This window comes from Haematobia irritans, chromosome 2 (assembly GCF_050003625.1).
Source record: "Haematobia irritans isolate KBUSLIRL chromosome 2, ASM5000362v1, whole genome shotgun sequence".
Taxonomy (NCBI): domain Eukaryota; kingdom Metazoa; phylum Arthropoda; class Insecta; order Diptera; family Muscidae; genus Haematobia; species Haematobia irritans.
Window position 1 is genome coordinate 77,299,425 of NC_134398.1, and position 20,076 is coordinate 77,319,500.

Genomic DNA, 20,076 nt, shown 5'->3' on the forward strand with positions numbered 1-20,076 from the left:
AATAAATAACAAATAAAATATATAAAATATTTATTATTTTAAATTAGTGAGAAAAAATTTCGTTTTTTGAAAATAAATCTATCAATGTTCGTGATGGTATATAAAGAAAGAAAACACCACCAGAATAACAACCCTTTCATTTGTCTTCATTTTGGAATCTTCAATTATCAGGTAATATTCAGTGACGCTAACCTTTTATAAAAAAAATGGTTTATGATTTTTTATATTTGTAGGTATTGAAATCGTAAAAGGAGGACAAAATCGTTAGGCAGCAACTTATTAAAAGTGAAAAGTACAAGAAGAAGAAAAAGTGCGTTTTCAGTTGATAATATCACATGGAAATTGGAAACAGCGGAATAATAAACTAATATTTCAAGGAGATTCGATGCTGTTGATTCTTAATAAATATATTCAATATATTAATAAAACATGTCTTTTATTGAAGATAAATTTGCTTATATAAATAAATAAAATTGTATTTAAAAACGAAGGTAAGCAGTTCCAATTATGAAGTAAAAGTTTTACCACAAATGTGTAAGATTTGTCCATGTGAATGAAAAAATTTCAATAAAATCATTCCATATATGAATTCAAATCAGTTAAATTTTTTCATTCTGTAGTATAGTGGTACATAAATATAGGAAAATGTTAACTAATATATGGAATGCATTATACCTAATTTCTACGAAAATCACATCGTTCAAACAAATAAAAATGTCTTTGGCGCTATACGAAGTTCAACTTTCTTCACAATGAGTTCATTTTAACTTAAAGAAGGGGTCACTTTTTTCTGGGTGTATTACCTTTAGACATATTAGCCAAACAGTCAGAAGCAGCAACGGCTGTACGCTTGCGTGAACTATCACTGTGATCGGAAAAACTCACGGTCACATCTCGCTCCTCAAAATAATGCCAGATGTGCCTAACGTAGTGGATTACATTCTGACGAAACCACTTTTCGACAAAAATTTTGAAACTGTAATTCCCAACAGTGAGGCGTGGTGCATACAGGCCCCGGGGAATAAACGATATATAGATCTCTACACTGATGGCTCCTAATTACTGTAGTGTTTTTCAGGCTGAAATATTAGCAATAAGAGAGGTGGAGAATTGGCTGAGAAGTAATGTTCCAATAAATATTGGCATTAATATATACTCAGACAGTCAACCTGCAATAAAATCCTTGGACTCGAAAACGGCCATCGACAGTCGCAAATCTCCCAACGAGATGGCCGAGCAGTACAATATTCATCCAATAGGAACATACCGGGGAACTGTGAAGCAGATGAGTTAGAAAGGCTAGGAACTACCTTACATGTTCCAGGGGAATTAGAATCTGTTGGTATGCCTCTGGCTACCTGGAAGCTCTTACTGCGTGAGAAGGCTGTTATGATGGCGAACGTCCGATGGGAGGATTGTAAGGGTTTCACGACACAAAGCAATTATGGCCCCATGTAAACTTAAACCGCACACTAGATATGTTAGTGTTTTCAAGACGGCAGATATCACTCCTATAACGGGTAGCTGCTGATAGGCGAGTTTGATGCGAAAGAAACGGAACCGATTAAACACCTCTTGTGTGAATGTCCTGAATTTTGTGAAAGGCATAAGCAAATATTAGGAGCATACAGCTTTAAATTACTTGAGGACTTGGGAAATGACAGTTGGTTATCGTGCCACTTAACCCTTTCACTACCGAAATAAACCTAATGCTATAAACTTTAATTTTTTCTTTTTTTTCTACTTGTACTAACAGCATGTTGAACAAAAATTGTAATTTTGAGAACCTACTTCAGATACTTCAAGAGATATATGAGCTTGTTGATTCTTGAGTTGTGACCAAATGGCCTTACGAAAATAAGCGCTATTTGGCCTATTATATCTTTAAAAGTGCGAGAAAAAAAAACTAAAAGAACCCCAAGTAGTATCAGCTATAGTTTTTGTATGAATGTCCATATACTAGAAACATACACTGAAAAAACAGTGAACCCTTTTCCATTGCAAAATGAACTAAACTGTAGTAATATTGACCACGATTTAGCCCTTAAGATTTTTTTCAACTAGTTTATAATTCTCTTAAATTTTAGTTCATCTATAACATTGTAGTTTAGTTGATTTTTACAACACCATAAGATTTATATACCACTACCAAGTTAAAAAGTCAGTATTATTTTGGTTTACTTGCTTATATTGTGGGAAACCCGATAATAAAAATTGGTTAACAGTCTCTTTAAAATGTCGACGACTAAACTATAAATAAATCAATCAGAGTACAGAGAAATTAAATAATTAAAGGAACAACAAACCGTTTTACAATTATGAAAATTTTCATACATTAAAATGAAACTTTCTTTAAGCAAAAGAACTTTATTATAAAAACTTATGATGAAAGTTCTTAATACAATGTTTTTTGTGAATAAAAATTATGACCACGTGGAACAGAGAGTAGTTCATTTGAACTCGCTGTTTGGACATTTTGACTTATCCTTTTTAGTTTTCATCGTAGGTAATTTTTTCACATATCTTGCTAAAAAAATGGAAACAAAAATGAAAATTGTTAAAAATTAACACCATGTAATGAAATATAATTTTTAATTCTTCATTTGAGCTTGTAACTTACCATATTTGGGGGCATTTTATCAAATGGTGTAAGGAATTAAACTTTTCTTTGGAAAACGTATCTCATAAAATTTGTACCTGAAACAATTAGAGAAATAATGAAGTATTCTAAATAAACTCACAAAACTGTCTTGTTATCGATGTGAAGGATATAATAAAATAAATATTCTAATTGAAAGAAAGCCAAAGTTTTAATATAAAACTTACCAATTCTCTATTAAATTGTACGCTGAGGGGAAATATAAAAAGTTGTACAAATTTATTTGGGTTACTCTGAAATTAAATATTTATTTTATACATTAAATAAAATTATTAAATAGGTTTTCAAAAAATCTAATGAAAAAAATAATAATATGCTTAAAAAACCAAATATTCTTGATAACCCTAGATAGTCATTATTCGTCAAAATGACGACACGTAATTTCATTTTCGATTTAAAATGCATTTTAGTCTATTGGGAAATGGCAAATTTATGTTATACTAATTCGACCGTTTTATGAATTTTTGTTTTATACTACTTAAAACCAAATTGAATAAGAAAATAAATTCAAGTTTGGTTCACTTTTTCGCTCACGATGAAAATTATAGCGTCTTGAAATCAGCCGTAGTCAAAATGACGAAGGATGACGTTAATGTACATAAAACTGTCGAGGTTAAAAGAAAGTTAAAGAATCCTTACCAATTCACTATTAAATTACAGGCAAAAGAGTACTAAAAATTTGTCCAAATTAAAAATATACATTAAAAATATTACATTGGTTTCCAAAAAATTTGATTAAAGAAATACTGAAATAAGGTATTAAAAACCTGTAATTTTGATGATAAAAAGGTGACAAAAACGTAAATATTCAATTTTTAAAAGAAAACTTACCAATTCTCTATTTTTTAAATTTGTTCGAATCCATCTGGAGTTGCTCTGAAATTAAATATTGTTTTTACAACAAAGAAAAACATTAAACTGGTTTCCAAAAAAATTAATTAACAAATAAAGGGTGATTCTTTTGAGGTTAGGATTTTCATGCATTAGTATTTGACAGATCACGTGGGATTTCAGACATGGTGTCAAAGAGAAAGATGCTCAGTATGCTTTGACATTTCATCATGAATAGACTTACTAACGAGCAACGCTTGCAAATCATTGAATTTTATTACCAAAATCAGTGGCAGAAAATCCGCTTTTTTATCGACAAATTTTGTTCAGCGATGAGGCTCATTTCTGGTTGAATGGCTACGTAAATAAGCAAAATTGCCGCATTTGGAGTGAAGAGCAACCAGAAGCCGTTCAAGAACTGCCCATGCATCCCGAAAAATGCACTGTTTGGTGTGGTTTGTACGCTGGTGGAATCATTGGACCGTATTTTTTCAAAGATGCTGTTGGACGCAACGTTACGGTGAATGGCGATCGCTATCGTTCGATGCTAACAAACTTTTTGTTGCCAAAAATGGAAGAACTGAACTTGGTTGACGTGTGGTTTCAACAAGATGGCGCTACATGCCACACAGCTCGCGATTCTATGGCCATTTTGAGGGAAAACTTCGGAGAACAATTCATCTCAAGAAATGGACCGGTAAGTTGGCCACCAAGATCATGCGATTTGACGCCTTTAGACTATTTTTTGTGGGGCTACGTCAAGTCTAAAGTCTACAGAAATAAGCCAGCAACTATTCCAGCTTTGGAAGACAACATTTCCGAAGAAATTCGGGCTATTCCGGCCGAAATGCTCGAAAAAGTTGCCCAAAATTGGACTTTCCGAATGGACCACCTAAGACGCAGCCGCGGTCAACATTTAAATGAAATTATCTTCAAAAAGTAAATGTCATGGACCAATCTAACGTTTCAAATAAAGAACCGATGAGATTTTGCAAATTTTATCCTTTTTTTTTTTAAAAAAGTTATCAAGCTCTTAACAAATCACCCTTTAGTAATATACATAAAAAATATTATTTTTAAAAGAAAGTCATATTAAAAAAATACTTACAAATTTATGACTAAACTATACGCTGAGATATAACAACAATTTTCCAAATTCATCTTGAATTGAATATTAATGTTTTACATTGAATAATAACAATTTCAATACACTTTCAATTACAACATATTTTCATATATATTCTTAATAACTTTTTTCTAAACTACCGATAAAATATTAATAACTTTCATTTAAAAAATTTAATAAACAAACACCAATATATGTCTCAAAACTCCAAAATATTCCATGCCTTTATATTCCCTTGTTGCATACCTTCTTAAAAGATGCAACAGCCCACGCCAACGCCAACTACACAACTGAAGCATGCCAAACAAAACCAAGCAAAGCCAAAAAATTCCTACAACAACAAAAACACATGTGCCTTTATTGAAAACAACATCCAGCCAAATAAACCATCCGCGAATAACAAACACACACACAAACCACTAAATGAACAAAAATAAAAACAACCCCACGCTCATGTATACACAACAAAACTCAAGTAACATCATTTTTACATTAATCACATTCCACTATGCCGATAAAGATCTCTGTACTATGCATTAGTTCATCGCATCTGCTGCCAATTTACTCTAAGAATAATATTCGTAAAGGCACACCAGTTTATGAACGATGAAACGTTTAACTTAAAATTTGCAAAATTTTCATGAAATGTTATCTACCATTTTTGACAAAAATGTCTATAAATTTTATTACATATGAACTAAAAATATTTCATTGGGTAATTTTTTACCAACGATTATTAACTATAGGAATTGTCAGTAAGAAATTGCTATCCACTCTCAAGTTCATTTTTCGTAAAAAAATATTTTCTCATACAAAAAAATCTTATAGTAAATTGCACTTATTATTTAGAAAATACTTTACATTTCACAAGTTATTATTTAGAAAATACTTTACATGACAAACGAATTTTTAACTACCAGTTAAGGAATTTTTTAAGGAAATTTCCATCGTATTTTGTAGGCTATGAACTAAACGATGCTACTTAGAATTTGTAAAATTTCCTTTCGAGTAGTTAATTTTAGTTGAAGATACGAAAAATGAACTTAAATTCTAGAAAATTCTGGTAATAATTTATTGTAAAAATCTTCTTAAATTTACGAGAAACTTTTTTTCTGTGTATAGTAGAAAATTTTCGTATTTTTCGTTTATTGTTAAAGAAGTACATACAAATGTGTTTTAGTGCTCACCAATATGGAGAATATTTATAGCTTATTTAGATTAAAGCCCCTACTTTAAAATAACATCGAGAAATAAATCGAAACTAAGTGCACCCAGAAAAAAGTGACCCCTTCTTTAAGTTAAAATGAACTCATTGTGAAGAAAGTTGAACTTCGTATAGCGCCAAAGACATTTTTATTTGTTTGAATGATATGATTTTCGTAGAAATTAGGTAGAATGCATTCCGTATATTAGTTAACATTTTCCTATATTTATGTACCACTATACTACAGAATGAAAAAATTTAAGTGAATTGAATTCATATATGGAATGATTTTATTGAACTTTTTTCATTCATTTGGACAAATCTTACATATTTGTGGTAAACCTTTTACTTCAAATTTAGATCTGCTTACCTTCGTTTTTAAATACAATTTTATGTATTTATATATAAGCAATGTTTTCTTCAATAAAAGACATGTTTTATTAATATATTAAATATATTTATTTAAAATCAACAGCATCGACTGGCCTTGAAATATTAAAACACATTTTTTTCTTCTTCTAGTACCTTTCACTTTGAATAATTTGCTGCGTAGCAATTTTGTCCAACTTTTACAATTTCAATACCTACAAATATAAACAAAAAATCCAAAACCAATTTTTCACAAAAGGTTAGCGTCACTGAATATTACCTGATAATTGAAGATTCCAAAATGAAGTCGAATGAAGGGGTTGTCATTCTGCTGGTGTTTTCTTTTTATAAACCAATTTTCAAAAAACGAACATTTTTCTCACCAATTTAAAATAACATATATTTTATATATTTTATTTGTTTTTTTTTTTATAATATTATTTTACTATATTATTATATTTTTGTTAAACAATATCTCCGTATACCACACTAAAAAAAAAGTGAACTCTCTATTTCACTAAAGCCAATTTAACTTTATTTTAGTTCATGCAATTATTATGTTTGGAGGAAGTTTCCTTTACTCTAATAATTTTTTGTGCACGTTAGTTAAATTAACTATAACCGAGGAAAAAAATATACTCAAATAAAGCATAACGATTAACTAAATTCCTGTCTTCCACAAAATAGTTCAGAATTTCTTTAAATTTATAAACTTTACCAAAAATGCGTCCATCATGAACTTCGTATGTCACTAAAGACATTCTTGCAATTTTGAATTCCAAGTTTTTCCTTCAAACTACAAAATTTTCCTTAACAAGTGAAAAAACTTATGCGTTTTACACACTATCAGTTATTCCGGACGGAATGTCGGTGTTTGTAAAGAATCTTACAGTGTGTCGGATCGATATGACTTGTCGGCGATGACTAAATAATCGGTAAATGTGTTATCGATCCCATAAACATACAGCAGTATCGATTATGCCTTCGGACTTAACTTATAATGTGCACAATATATGGGATATGTTCGACACGAGCACTGTCGTCCGGAATAACTGATAGTCTGTAAAGCGCATTAGTTATGTCTTATAACATTTCTTGAATTTGTCGACAAATATTTACTTATTTGTATGACATCGACGTGATGCCAACGTTTGTAATACTGTTTAGTTAAAATTTTCTACAAATATTCAAAATTTCTAAAATTAACCCAAAGTTTTCTTCCTGGTGGGTTCACTGTTTTTTCAGTGCATAACAACGCGATTCCAACTAAAAAAACAACCCACGCGTCATTTTATAAGAAATCAAAGACAGGTATCGATAAAAGGTAGATAAAAGAAATGTAGGAAATTTTCTTATATTCTAACAAGTGTGTTTCCTTAAGTTTTGAAAGGATTGAATACTTCTTAGTACGAATGAATCAAAATAGTTTTCTATGCCAACTGTTATTCGTATGTATGATAAGCTTTCTATTATAAAGGAAGTCAGAATTATCATTTTATAAGAAAACTTACTAAATTTGAAGAAACTTGGTTTTAGTTCGGTTTTTGTTTATTTTTACGAATGCTTTGTTATCAGTGAATAAAATCAATCAGTAGTAAATTCTTATACCCAGCGAAGGAAACAGTATTAGTAAAATGCCATGCCTTATTCTAGTTAATGAACTATTCCTAACTGCTTTCAGTTTAGGACTTTTTTACTGAAACACGTAAATTTTATTATTTCACACAAAAAATTAACTTAATAGAAATAAAATGGCTAAACTAAATTGATGAACATTTTTTCCTTTAGTTTCGAAGACACTTTTTTCTGGGTGTGGGAAAATAGAATTTGATGTCTTTTTCGAATGTCCTTCTAAGTGGACATCGGTAGTGAAAGGGTTAAGAGTACATAGTATAGATGGGTATAAAATAGAACTTTGAAATGCGTTGAAATAACATTTTGTAATAAACATTTTTCGGTGGGATACAAAAAACCGCAACAAATGAACGATCTTTGCTACAACCGTTTTCCAAGCGTTTTATTTTTTGCCATGTATGCATTTCATTTATGAGCCATACGAATTATTGGTTGGTAGAATAGAAAATAAAAAATAAAAGATATCGTCGGTTAGACGATTTGAAAATGAATCGACTACTCGAATTAGAAGTCTGATGCATGAACATATGAGGTGGTATAATGGATGATTTCTGAGAGCATCGAATTTTTCCACAGCCCAATGAAACTTACCTCATCATAAGAATGTCTCAAAAATTTTATGAACTAAACTTTTGAATAAAGTTCAATGACCGTACACATAAGTTCAATGTGAATAAAGCATACAAAAATGTTCGTACGATTCCCAAAAATAGTAGGAATGAACTACTGTATGGTTAAAATGGTCATTATTTTGGGGTCAATGATTATTTTCTTTTATTTATTTTTATACCTATGACAGGGTTTAACAATAGATTGTGGACATCTCAAAACGTGGAGTACAACATAGTTCACTTTACGCATGAGGTTGTTCATTTTCCCCTTAAAACAGTTTACTTTTTCTGTGCAATTTACTTTCATAATTCAATGACTAAATACTGTATAGCGTGCCGGCAGACGTTTTTGCTTATGTTCTCATGACTAATTTCATCGATATCAGTGAGCTATTGCAACAACCTCAACTACCACTAACGTTTAACAATAGCAACACTTTTACTTTGTCAATAACAACTACAGATTCCTTTATTCCAATTTTTCGTAGATATGAAGTAAGTAAATACTAAAAACATAATAATAAAGAGTAATAATAATAACTGCAGTTCAAAACTTTGCCGACCCCAGCAACCGCTTAATGGGAGTCTAGAGTCCAAACCTATCGAATTTATAATTCATAATAACAATAAATTCCATATCACATCATTAACAATTTTTTGTGTGTTTTCTTTTCAATTTTGATAAGACTTTCAATGAATGGGTTTAACTTGTCAATGACATTAGGAACCCATAAAAGCAAACCGCAGTAAATTTTCAAGCAAAAGGAAAAATAAATTGATTAGCCATAATCAAATAAAACTTTAATTACTATCCAATATATCTAAATCGAGGGAGGGGTTATTCCTCTATCTGACGAGAAGTAATCTTAAACAAAAAACAAGTTTGAAGTGCCACTTTGAGGGGAGGACACAAAAGGCTCAAAATACACCGAAGGATTGAATGCATTCACTCCTGAGGTTGAATTCAAAAATTTTACTCCAGATATACGACAACACAAAGTAGCAACATCAAAATCCCACTATGTCGAAAGGCGACATAGTGCAAAAGTCGCCTTTTGATTTTCATTGCAATCCTTAAGCGGAACGGCAGAATGGGTAACAAGAACACTGCAATATACCCCAAATGAGATAAAAACCCGGAACTACTGAAAGAAGTTAATACAACTATAATAGACTTGACTGAAGACTAAAAAAAACAAATATGCTGAAATGAATAGAAGAAACTTCGGTTCTACTCGTAAACGCAAAAAAAAAAAAAAATAATTTCTTACCCAGAAACGAAACGAACGAATAACATTTGTGATTTTCTTCTCTAATTTATATAACATATTTAGTTTGGAAGAAGAATCTAGAATTTTTCCATTAAAAGTCGATTGGTCGATTTGAATCAATTTTCAAAAGTCGATTAGTCGAATTAGAAGATTACAAAAATTCGACTTCGTCTTTTCGCATTTTTCACTATTCAGGAATAGAGTTAAGCGAACGCGAGGTCTATGGAATAATACGAAAGAAAAGTGTAGACACAGCACCTTGAATTCTAGTGCATGTTCGCAACATTGACCGAATAAATATGTAAATATGGATCTCAATTGTTTATAGGAAAACTTCATTTATAGAAAGCAAAAGTTGCAACGTTTGACTTTTTTTCTTCTTTTTTGAACGATATATCATATGCAGTTTTTGGGCAAAACAGAAACATATATAATGTAATTAGAAATTTACTCTAAAATATTTCGAAAGGTTAAATTCATGATGCATAAATTTGGTTAGTACTGTGTTACATTTTTATTAAACGACATTAAAATGTGTCACACGCAACCAGCGTTGGCATTTTGGTCCGATCGGACCAAAATTGGTACAAAAAAATGTTTAATTTTTAAATTTGGTCCGATGGTCGTTGATCAACTTTTTCCATACAGAATTCCAAGACTAACATTTTTAATGATCCATAACAATAAAGGTTTTTTTCTTCGAAATTTGAAAATTGGTGCGCTGGTGGGAATTTTGGTCCTATTTGGGTACAATTTTGTTCCAATAAATATTAACCTTAAATAATAAAAATAAGATCTATAGGATTCGATGGAAACCAATATTTTTTATACTCGACTTGCGACAAATAATTTATTATTTTAAGTAAAAATACAATCTTCCTTGGGAGAAAATACTTCCAAACGTATATTAATTTTTGGGTCAATGAGATAAAACAAACATCATATTGTTTTGGCAGTATCGAAAAATATATATGCTTCCTGCAAAATATGTTTGTGACATATGTTATAGAAGCGTGTCTTGAGGGTGCGACTAATTCTGCTGAATTTGGATCTTTGAAAACATCATTTCTTTACTATTTTGTAAGTACGCCGTCTTTTTGAAAACAACTTGTGCTTCATGATTTCTTCAATTTTAACCAGCGGCCAAGCAGTCACCATCCACACGCGAAGAAACAGGATTGTCCCAATCATATTCGAAGAGCAAAATAATATGATAGGAGTTTTTGCGGCGACCATGTAACATTTTCACCTGTTGGCTCAGTTCTAAGAAAAATAAAATTGTCCTCATCTAAAATGTTATTATATTGATAAAAAGAATTTTGTTTCAATCAAAAGACAATGGTCACGATATAAAATGTTATAGTATTCGTCAAGAATGGTTTTCTTCCAGTTAAAAGAACATGGTCACAACCTAAAATGGTTTGATCTTTATGAAAAAACTTTTCATAACATGGTCACAACCTAAAAGGGTTTGATTTTTATGACAAAACTTTTTTCGTCGTCGAAAAAAGGACGCCACTTGAGAAAAGAAAACACAAAATTAACTTTATTTATTGTTTTTTATTTATTTATTTATTTATTTATTTATATATTAAATCATTGTTTATTTGAATTTATAATGTCGTGCAAGCAAACATCATATATTTTTACACAATATATATTGGTTCAATTTCAACAATAAATAATCATTCCATATTTAGTTCATGCCCACCAAATGTACAAACGCAGACAACATGTAACTGAAATAAAAATAAATTATATGCAGAACAAAAACCATGTACATTTTTATACCCACCACCATAGAATGATGACGGGGGTATAATAAGTTTGTCATTCCATTTGTAACACATCGAAATATCGATTTCCGACTATATAAAGTATATACAGTCGAAGCTCTGTTTAACGAATATCCCATTTAGCGAAAATCCAATTTAACGAACGTCAAAATTCTTAACATTGAGTATTCTAAATAACGAACAATTGGACAAAATTTACGTTCGATTTAACGAAAAGGCTTTTAATCTTAAGAAAATAAACAACAAAAAATCAGCAATATTTGACGATTGTGAGAATGGCTTAAATCCTTAGGAAATGTCCACAAAGTACGGCATTCCCAAGATATTTAGATTCCATTAAAATGTTTGAGAACACATATTCAATGGCCGGGTAACTGATAAAGTTAGGTTAGATAGAGTGGCGCAGCTTCGCTACGGGAAATGGATTTGCAACAGAACCGGTACAGGACTACTCCTTGGTGTGAGTAGACCAGTCCCAGTTCTGGCCGAAACGTATATAAGGGACCGGTCACTTCAACACGGGTTTGTCATTGACGGGGATAAATTTACACTGCAGGCCACGGATTGACCTGGGGGAACTTAGTAGGACTAGACAGGTCCTCATGAACCAGTCTGGGACAAACCCTTAGGTACCGGTATTATTTTGATCATCCAAATTTCATCAGAAAGAAAACCTTTTGGACTATGTTGGCCCATAGGTAAATGTCTACATTAAATAAAATTTTAAAATAAAGAAAGTATAGAAATCAATAAATTATATGAAAATTTAAATACTACGACAAACTCGAGCACTGGTACTAGTCCTGTAATAGGTCCGTTAGTGGCAATATTTCGTAGGATTGCCAGTTGGACAGGTGGTGAATTTTTCTCTTAATAATGAGTGCTACCCGATTCTATATTTAGCTCAATAACAAGGAACCTCCGTCTTATAGCTGAAGATAAACTATGAAATACACAGGAATGTCAACATCATTAGTGAGGGGGATAAACAACCGCTGAAAAACTTTTTTGGTGCTCGGTCGAAACGGCAATCTAGTACGTCTATGCCGACAGGAGCAGCGGAGTAATGGTGTATGGAAGACGTTTTAGGAAGATGGCCATTCTTGAAATCGGGCACTGGAAACAAATTAGGCAATTCGTCTAAGACGTTAGAGCACACAAATTATGACATGGGTGTATATAGGCCCCCATACGACAGCGAATCTTGGAGCCTCTTTTCAATCTAACATAACCTAGATATATCAAGTTCATCAGGATTATTTAAAGTATTATTTTTTAAGTGTCTCTGTGCTTTAATTTTTTCAAATGATTATGAATTTTTACTCATCTGGTAAAAAAAACTACGATTTTCAATAAAAGTTAACATTTAATATTCCCGTTCGATTTAACGAATTTTTCTAAATAACGAAAGGGCCTGGCAATATATCGTTCGTTAAACCGAGCTTCGACTGTATATTCTTGATCAGGGAGAAATTCTAAGACGATATAACGATGTCCGTCTGTCCGTCTGTCTGTCTGTTGTAATCACGCTACAGTCTTCAATAATGAAGCAATCGTGCTGAAATTTTGCACAAACTCGTCTTTTGTCTGCAGGCAGGTCAAGTACGAAGATGGGCTATATCGGTCCAGGTTTTGATATAGTCTCCATATAAACCGACCTCCCGATTTGGGGTCTTGGGCTTATAGAAATTGAAGTTTTTATCCAATTTGCCTGAAATTTGAAATCTAGAGGTATTTTATGACCACAAATACGTGTGCCAAAAATGGTGAGTATCGGTCCATATTTTGGTATATCCCTCATATAGACCGATCTCCCGATTTTACTTCTTGGGCTTATAGAAACCGCAGTTTTTATTCAATTTACCTGAAATTGGAAATCTAGAGGTATTGTAGGACCACAAAGAGGTGTACCGAAAATGGTGAGTATCGGTCCATATTTTGGTATAGCCCCCATATAGACCGATTTTCCGATTTTACTTCTTGGGTTTCTAGAATCCGAAGTTGTTATCCTATTTGCCTGAAATTGGAAATCTAGAAGTATTTTCGGGTCATAAAGAGGTGTGCCGAAAACGGTGAGTATCGGTCCATATTTTAGGCCCCATAAGAACGATCTCCCGATTTAACTCTTTGGGTTTCTAAAAACCGTAGTTTTTATCTGATTGTAAATATTCTGGTATTTTAGGCTCACAAAAACGTGTATCGGATTAAGTTTTTATCGGTCCTTTTGGTAATGCCTCCATATAGACCGACTTCACTTCTTGAGGGTATAGAAGGCGCACTGATCATGAAAATTGCTTGAAACTCAATGTAAAATTTCCAGATTTTACTTCTACAGATTTAAGATTTCAAATCAAGATGTTATTTTATAATTTTCTTCCACACTTACAAGAGATGTTAATGATTCCTCTAAAACTCAAACAAAAATGGTTCTTATAAATCCAGAATCTGATATAGTCCTCATAGGTGAAGTCTTTAAATTTATCTTCGGGAAGTGTCCTCAAGTCCTCAAGCCCTCCTGAAATTTCAAAGGAAACCCTAATATTTGGTTCATGATGGTGGGTATTTAAGATTCGGCCCGGCTGAACTTAGTGCTGTATATACTTGTTTTCAATTACACTTTCCTTTTTATATTCACATAAAACCACGTGCCACTTCTGAATAAATAAATTAACACAAAACACAGTAATTCCATATTCTCCGTCCATTCCAAGAAACAATCAACACACGACTGGCGCGCAAAATGAAAATCGTGTGTAACTGTTCAATGTTTTTATAAAATTCTTTTCGCTGCAAAAAGTTAAAATATTAAATGGTCACGAAAACAATGTACATGGTCTTTAAGGCCATGTAATGGTTCTAAGCATGTCTGTAGTTAACTTATAAAAATACGTTTTTCCCAGCGAAAAAGTTGACAAATTGAATGGTCTCAAATTTTATCATTTAAATAATAGAACATGTTTGCGGCATTTGAGAACCATTTAAATGCTTATTGCCAACATATATTTTTCTCCGAAAATTATATTTACAAAGACTAAATACATGGTTTTCGCGACAATTACATATTCCAGATAAGCATTAAATGGATGCGGCAACCATTTCCAAACAGGTTTTTTCTGTGCGTGCATATACCACGAGACTTCCCCTCCATGTTTAACGTTTTCCTTTTTGGAGACTTTGTCGTTAGCAGTAATATTCTGAGGTAGTTACCAGTAATGTTCTTTTGCATAGAATGGAAAACGATTTATTTTTGTTTCATGTGACCATATAACGTATTTCTAGTCATAAACATTCCGATCTTTTTGGGCCTAACTAGACATTTTCTATTTAAGATTGTAAGAAGTGCAAAACATGCAATCGGGTTTTCTCCCCACTGTATGTCACAAGCATGTTACATTAGTTTATGAACATTATATGCTTGCATTTAAAAATAATGTTGTAAACATTTGAGTTCCAAACATATAAATAATTTTCAAACCGAAACATATTAGACCAAGACCCCATATTATTTATATACCGCCATCTGAGACGATTTACCCCATTCGTCTGTACATTTCTATTTAGTAAGACAAAATGTATATACGCTGCCAATAATATAATATGGTTACGATAACCATGTTTTTTCTGTTTTCAAATTCAAAGGAAAATACCCGGATATTTCTTCTTCGTTTTGCGTACAAAGAAAATATACTTTTCTCCGTAACGAAATTATTTTCTTCAAGAGGAAATAAACCCAATATTATGAGAAGCATTGCAACGATTATTATTTTCTTTTAAGGAAAATGATAGCTTCACAAAAAATTACCTATGGATAAAATGAATAATAATAAACGAAAATTTTTCTTGAATTTGTCGAAAAATATTATTTTTTTATAATATCTTTGTATAACATTTGATGAAACATTTCTAAAATGAACATATTTTTCATTCTTGTTGAGTTTCCTTTTTTAGAGTGTAGGTAAGGTGTACGGTAGATTGACATTTAACGGTAACAATTCAACGACCGAATACTATATGTATCTACTACTACCAAACCACACGCTTATGTAGAAGTCCGCTGTGATCGCGACTAGTGCAAAGTCAAACGACGACGACGACGTAGAACAGTACTTCCATGTTTTCTTTTGACAAAAGAAATAGCAAAGTGCTAGCTGCTCTCAATCGGTAAGGTTGCTATTCACTCCCTTTCATCGGTGGCTTTTGTTTAAACGTAAACGAAGTAAAATCTCTGTAACGAACGATCCTGGTTTGCAATTGCAAAGGGACGAAAACAAACAAACAAAAATTATAAACAATACCCCCGATCCGTAGCGCGATATCAAAGAATATTGGTTTTAACCAACTCAACAACCAAAAAAAGTGAGTGAATTTGAGATTGTGAATTGAGATTATTTACATGCCAGGTTGGAAGAAATTTGTTTCATTGATGTCAATGCAGTACATATTAAATGCTTTGAGCCATTCTCAAAGAAAGTGCAAGGGCCATGAGTGACTTTGCGCGTGGTGTTTGTGTGCATTCCAACAATAAATCTGACCAAAGAGATGTGATGAACGAAGAATTAATCCACGTTTTTCCGTTGTGTATCTCTTTTATTGCTGCCAACAGCAAAATCAAAATTTCGGTTTTCTTTTTAAATCAAATTGTCGGTGGTCATATGGATGTGCATCTGAGACCGGTTTGGAAACAGTTCTCCACAAAAAACACTTCCGACTATGCGAACCTGGTTTATTTTTTGTGTTAATCTGTGCTATTATATCATACCACCAATCCCAAACGAATCCAGTTTGGTTTCGGATGCACATCAAGCCGTTGTCTTCGATCACGCAATAAAATACTCGGTGTATAAAATATATGTATGAATGAATGTCACAAGAGAAAAAATAAGCCTTAACACAATGGGAACGGAATCCCAGTCAGCTGTTTGATAAGTTAATTAGGCACAAAAAATAATGTCGAAGTGCTCTTCATTACAAAAATATTATATTGTTCCTATGTATTCATGATCGCTCTATTCTTACATAAATATCACGTTCATACTGCAGACGTATCTATGAGTGTGTGTGTGTATTCACGTATGTTCATATGAAAACAATGAAATCGATTCTGTATAGTCAGCGAATGGAAAACAAAAGAAATTCGATTTGTTTTTAGTACAAATCAATTTTTTTATATAGAATAATGATTAACCTCTTATTGAAACAATAGCAGGTGCTTTTACTACTCATATCCAGTGAAGTTCATTGCTCCTATCTGTGCAGAGTCTAATGCATCGTAAGTAGAATTCGAAACCGTCATTGGCGGCAATAGTCGTCTTTCCATCTGTGACGAAATAAAAACATTATCAATTGAGAGTGATTCCCGTCACATACATACATAGTTGTCGATACAAAAGACAGCTGTCTGTCTTTGAGTTCCGCGTTACGATTTACTGGCATAGAATTATCTATTGTGTTTATGTTAAGATGAAATAAATAATTACGTAGTAATATATTTTGCCCTAATTTTGATTTTAAACGAATTTGTTTTGTTTTTTAATCTTTCATTTTGTGCGATTAACTCGAATTCGCGCACTTTTATGCGATTACACATGTATTGTGGTTTTCAATTAGTGCGTGGAATTAAAATTACACAGAAACAATATTCATATTGCATGAAGGTCGGAGCAATGTTCAATCAGCGAGGTATATAAGTATTTACATTATATTGTTCTTTAATGTGTACTAATGTAGAGTATATTAAACATATTTATTTAATGTAATTTCAAATTTATTCAATTTCCTTCCACTGTAGTATTTTCTGCAAAAAGGCAATATATACAGTCGAAGCTCGGTTTTACGAATGATATCTTTTTTATGAAAATGATTATTTATTTACGTTATATACAGTATGAATATGACCCTTTTGATATTTAATTAATAAATTTAAACTTTATCTATAAATAAAGTTTCGTAGGATTTTTCCCTATGAAGAGAAATTCATAATTAATTTAAATAGTTTCTTAAGATCTTTTCTTAAACTGATCCTTAGCGGAGCTTATGACTTTCAAATATCGATATTATATGTTATTGCTGTCTCCGTACTAACTTTGTTCCAAGGAGAAGCTATTCTAGATGGTGTATCACAAACAGCGGCATCGAATTTTGCACCGAATGTATTCGGCAGTGTTTAGACCTATAAAATAATGCTGTACAGGGTGTCAGCCTGGTTACCAGTACTTCAGCAATCGACAGTTTTAAATAATGTTAAGAGACACTAAGAAAAATAACCAACGAGAAAAAATATAGGTTAATTTTAAAAATGTTTAAATCATATTACTAGTTAAAATAATTTTTTTTAAGGAGAAAATGTAGATATTGCAAAAAAGTCTTTGGTGCTGTACGAAGATGATGGGGACACAATTTTGGAAAAATGTATACATTTTAGGAAAGTTATTTTGTCGAAAATACGGAAGGAAACATTCTCATGTTGGGGGATTTCTAGAATTTGTAAGCTGTTAGCCTTATGCTGTTTCACGTTGTACAGAACTATCGTAATATCGAATCTTCCCTTTGAAAAATGCTCCATTAGTTCAGTAGGCAACTGAAAAAAGAACTTTAAAAGCGTAATCGAAAATATGTTTTCACAATTTAAAGAGAGTTTGTCAAATAATAAAATATGGAACAAATTAAAAAAGGCGGAAATAACATTTTATTTTGGATTTGGTCAAGTTCGTCGTGGGTTACAATTAGTAAACGTGGTAAAACTTTTGATATATGATGTACCTTTTTTTGGTCCATTATTTTAACATATTACATTCCTTTGTTATACTGCGATACTATTTGTGGACAGTTTACCGTAAGCTTATTGGGCTAACTTGCAACACCTCCTTGTAACACAACGTTTTCAAGTAAATCAATAAAATTGGACCCAATATAAGCGGGACGATTATCTATCCATTTCACAATGAACACACCATTCGATTGGAAAGCTTGAATGTCTTCACGCTTAAAAGTATTATCAGGGTTAAATTTTTGCATTTGGGAACGATTTTTCGCAAGATACCACACGCTTTAATTTTTTTCCTCGTGTTTATGTGATAACATTGGACTATGGAAAACGTTGTCGAAAACTCTGTACACCAATATTTTCTAGACAGTTCGCCATTTTCAATATTATTGCCTCGATGAATTTTATTCATTGCTATTATGCACAAATAAATTGCCGAGAAAATAACTTTGTTACGAAATTGTACGATTAATCAATCTAACCAATTTTTTCTATATAGACAAATGAGAGCAATTGTACTCGCCGTGCAGACTATAAGTTATTCCGGACGGAATGTCTGTGTTTGTAAAGAATCTTACAGTGTGGCCAATCGATACGAATTGTCGGCGATGACTAAATAATCGACAAATGTGTTATCGATCACATTAACAAGCAGCTGTATCGATTATGCGGTCGGACATAACTTATAGTGTGGCCAACATCTGGGATGTGTTCACCACGAGTAATAGATGTCCGACATGGTTTTATTTCCTATGTTACGATCGTTATGATTTATAAACAATTTTATAATTTCAAAATATTCGTTTTGTTTGTTATTGTTGGTTTATTCTTCGGTCATTATTGTTGTTTTGATTTCCGCCGACGGTTGGATGGACTGCTTTAATTTAATTTAATTTAATTTAATTTAATTTAATTTAATTTAATTTAATTTAATTTAATTTAATTTAATTTAATTTAATTTAATTTAATTTAATTTAATTTAATTTAATTTAATTTAATTTAATTTAATTTAATTTAATTTAATTTAATTTAATTTAATTTAATTTAATTTAATTTAATTTAATTTAATTTAATTTAATTTAATTTAATTTAATTTAATTTAATTTAATTTAATTTAATTTAATTTAATTTAATTTAATTTAATTTAATTTAATTTAATTTAATTTAATTTAATTTAATTTAATTTAATTTAATTTAATTTAATTTAATTTAATTTAATTTAATTTAATTTAATTTAATTTAATTTAATTTAATTTAATTTAATTTAATTTAATTTAATTTAATTTAATTTAATTTAATTTAATTTAATTTAATTTAATTTAATTTAATTTAATTTAATTTAATTTAATTTAATTTAATTTAATTTAATTTAATTTAATTTAATTTAATTTAATTTAATTTAATTTAATTTAATTTAATTTAATTTAATTTAATTTAATTTAATTTAATTTAATTTAATTTAATTTAATTTAATTTAATTTAATTTAATTTAATTTAATTTAATTTAATTTAATTTAATTTAATTTAATTTAATTTAATTTAATTTAATTTAATTTAATTTAATTTAATTTAATTTAATTTAATTTAATTTAATTTAATTTAATTTAATTTAATTTAATTTAATTTAATTTAATTTAATTTAATTTAATTTAATTTAATTTAATTTAATTTAATTTAATTTAATTTAATTTAATTTAATTTAATTTAATTTAATTTAATTTAATTTAATTTAATTTAATTTAATTTAATTTAATTTAATTTAATTTAATTTAATTTAATTTAATTTAATTTAATTTAATTTAATTTAATTT

General features: G+C 30.5%; 1 protein-coding gene across 3 annotated transcripts in view; it reads left to right on the forward strand.

Annotated features, from left to right (window-relative positions):
* The first annotated feature begins 15,627 nt into the window (after positions 1 to 15,627).
* The window catches only part of LOC142225572 (ATP-binding cassette sub-family G member 4), a 196,468-nt gene continuing 192,019 nt past the window's right edge, over positions 15,628 to 20,076 (forward strand). Inside the window, exon 1 of one of the 3 annotated variants that reach the window (XM_075295354.1) lies at positions 15,628 to 15,858. The gene's annotated coding sequence lies outside the window, so the exon portion shown is untranslated. Of the gene's footprint in view, positions 15,859 to 16,752; positions 16,772 to 20,076 lie in introns of those variants that run through there. The other 2 variants (XM_075295358.1, XM_075295355.1) reach the window with 2 other exon arrangements.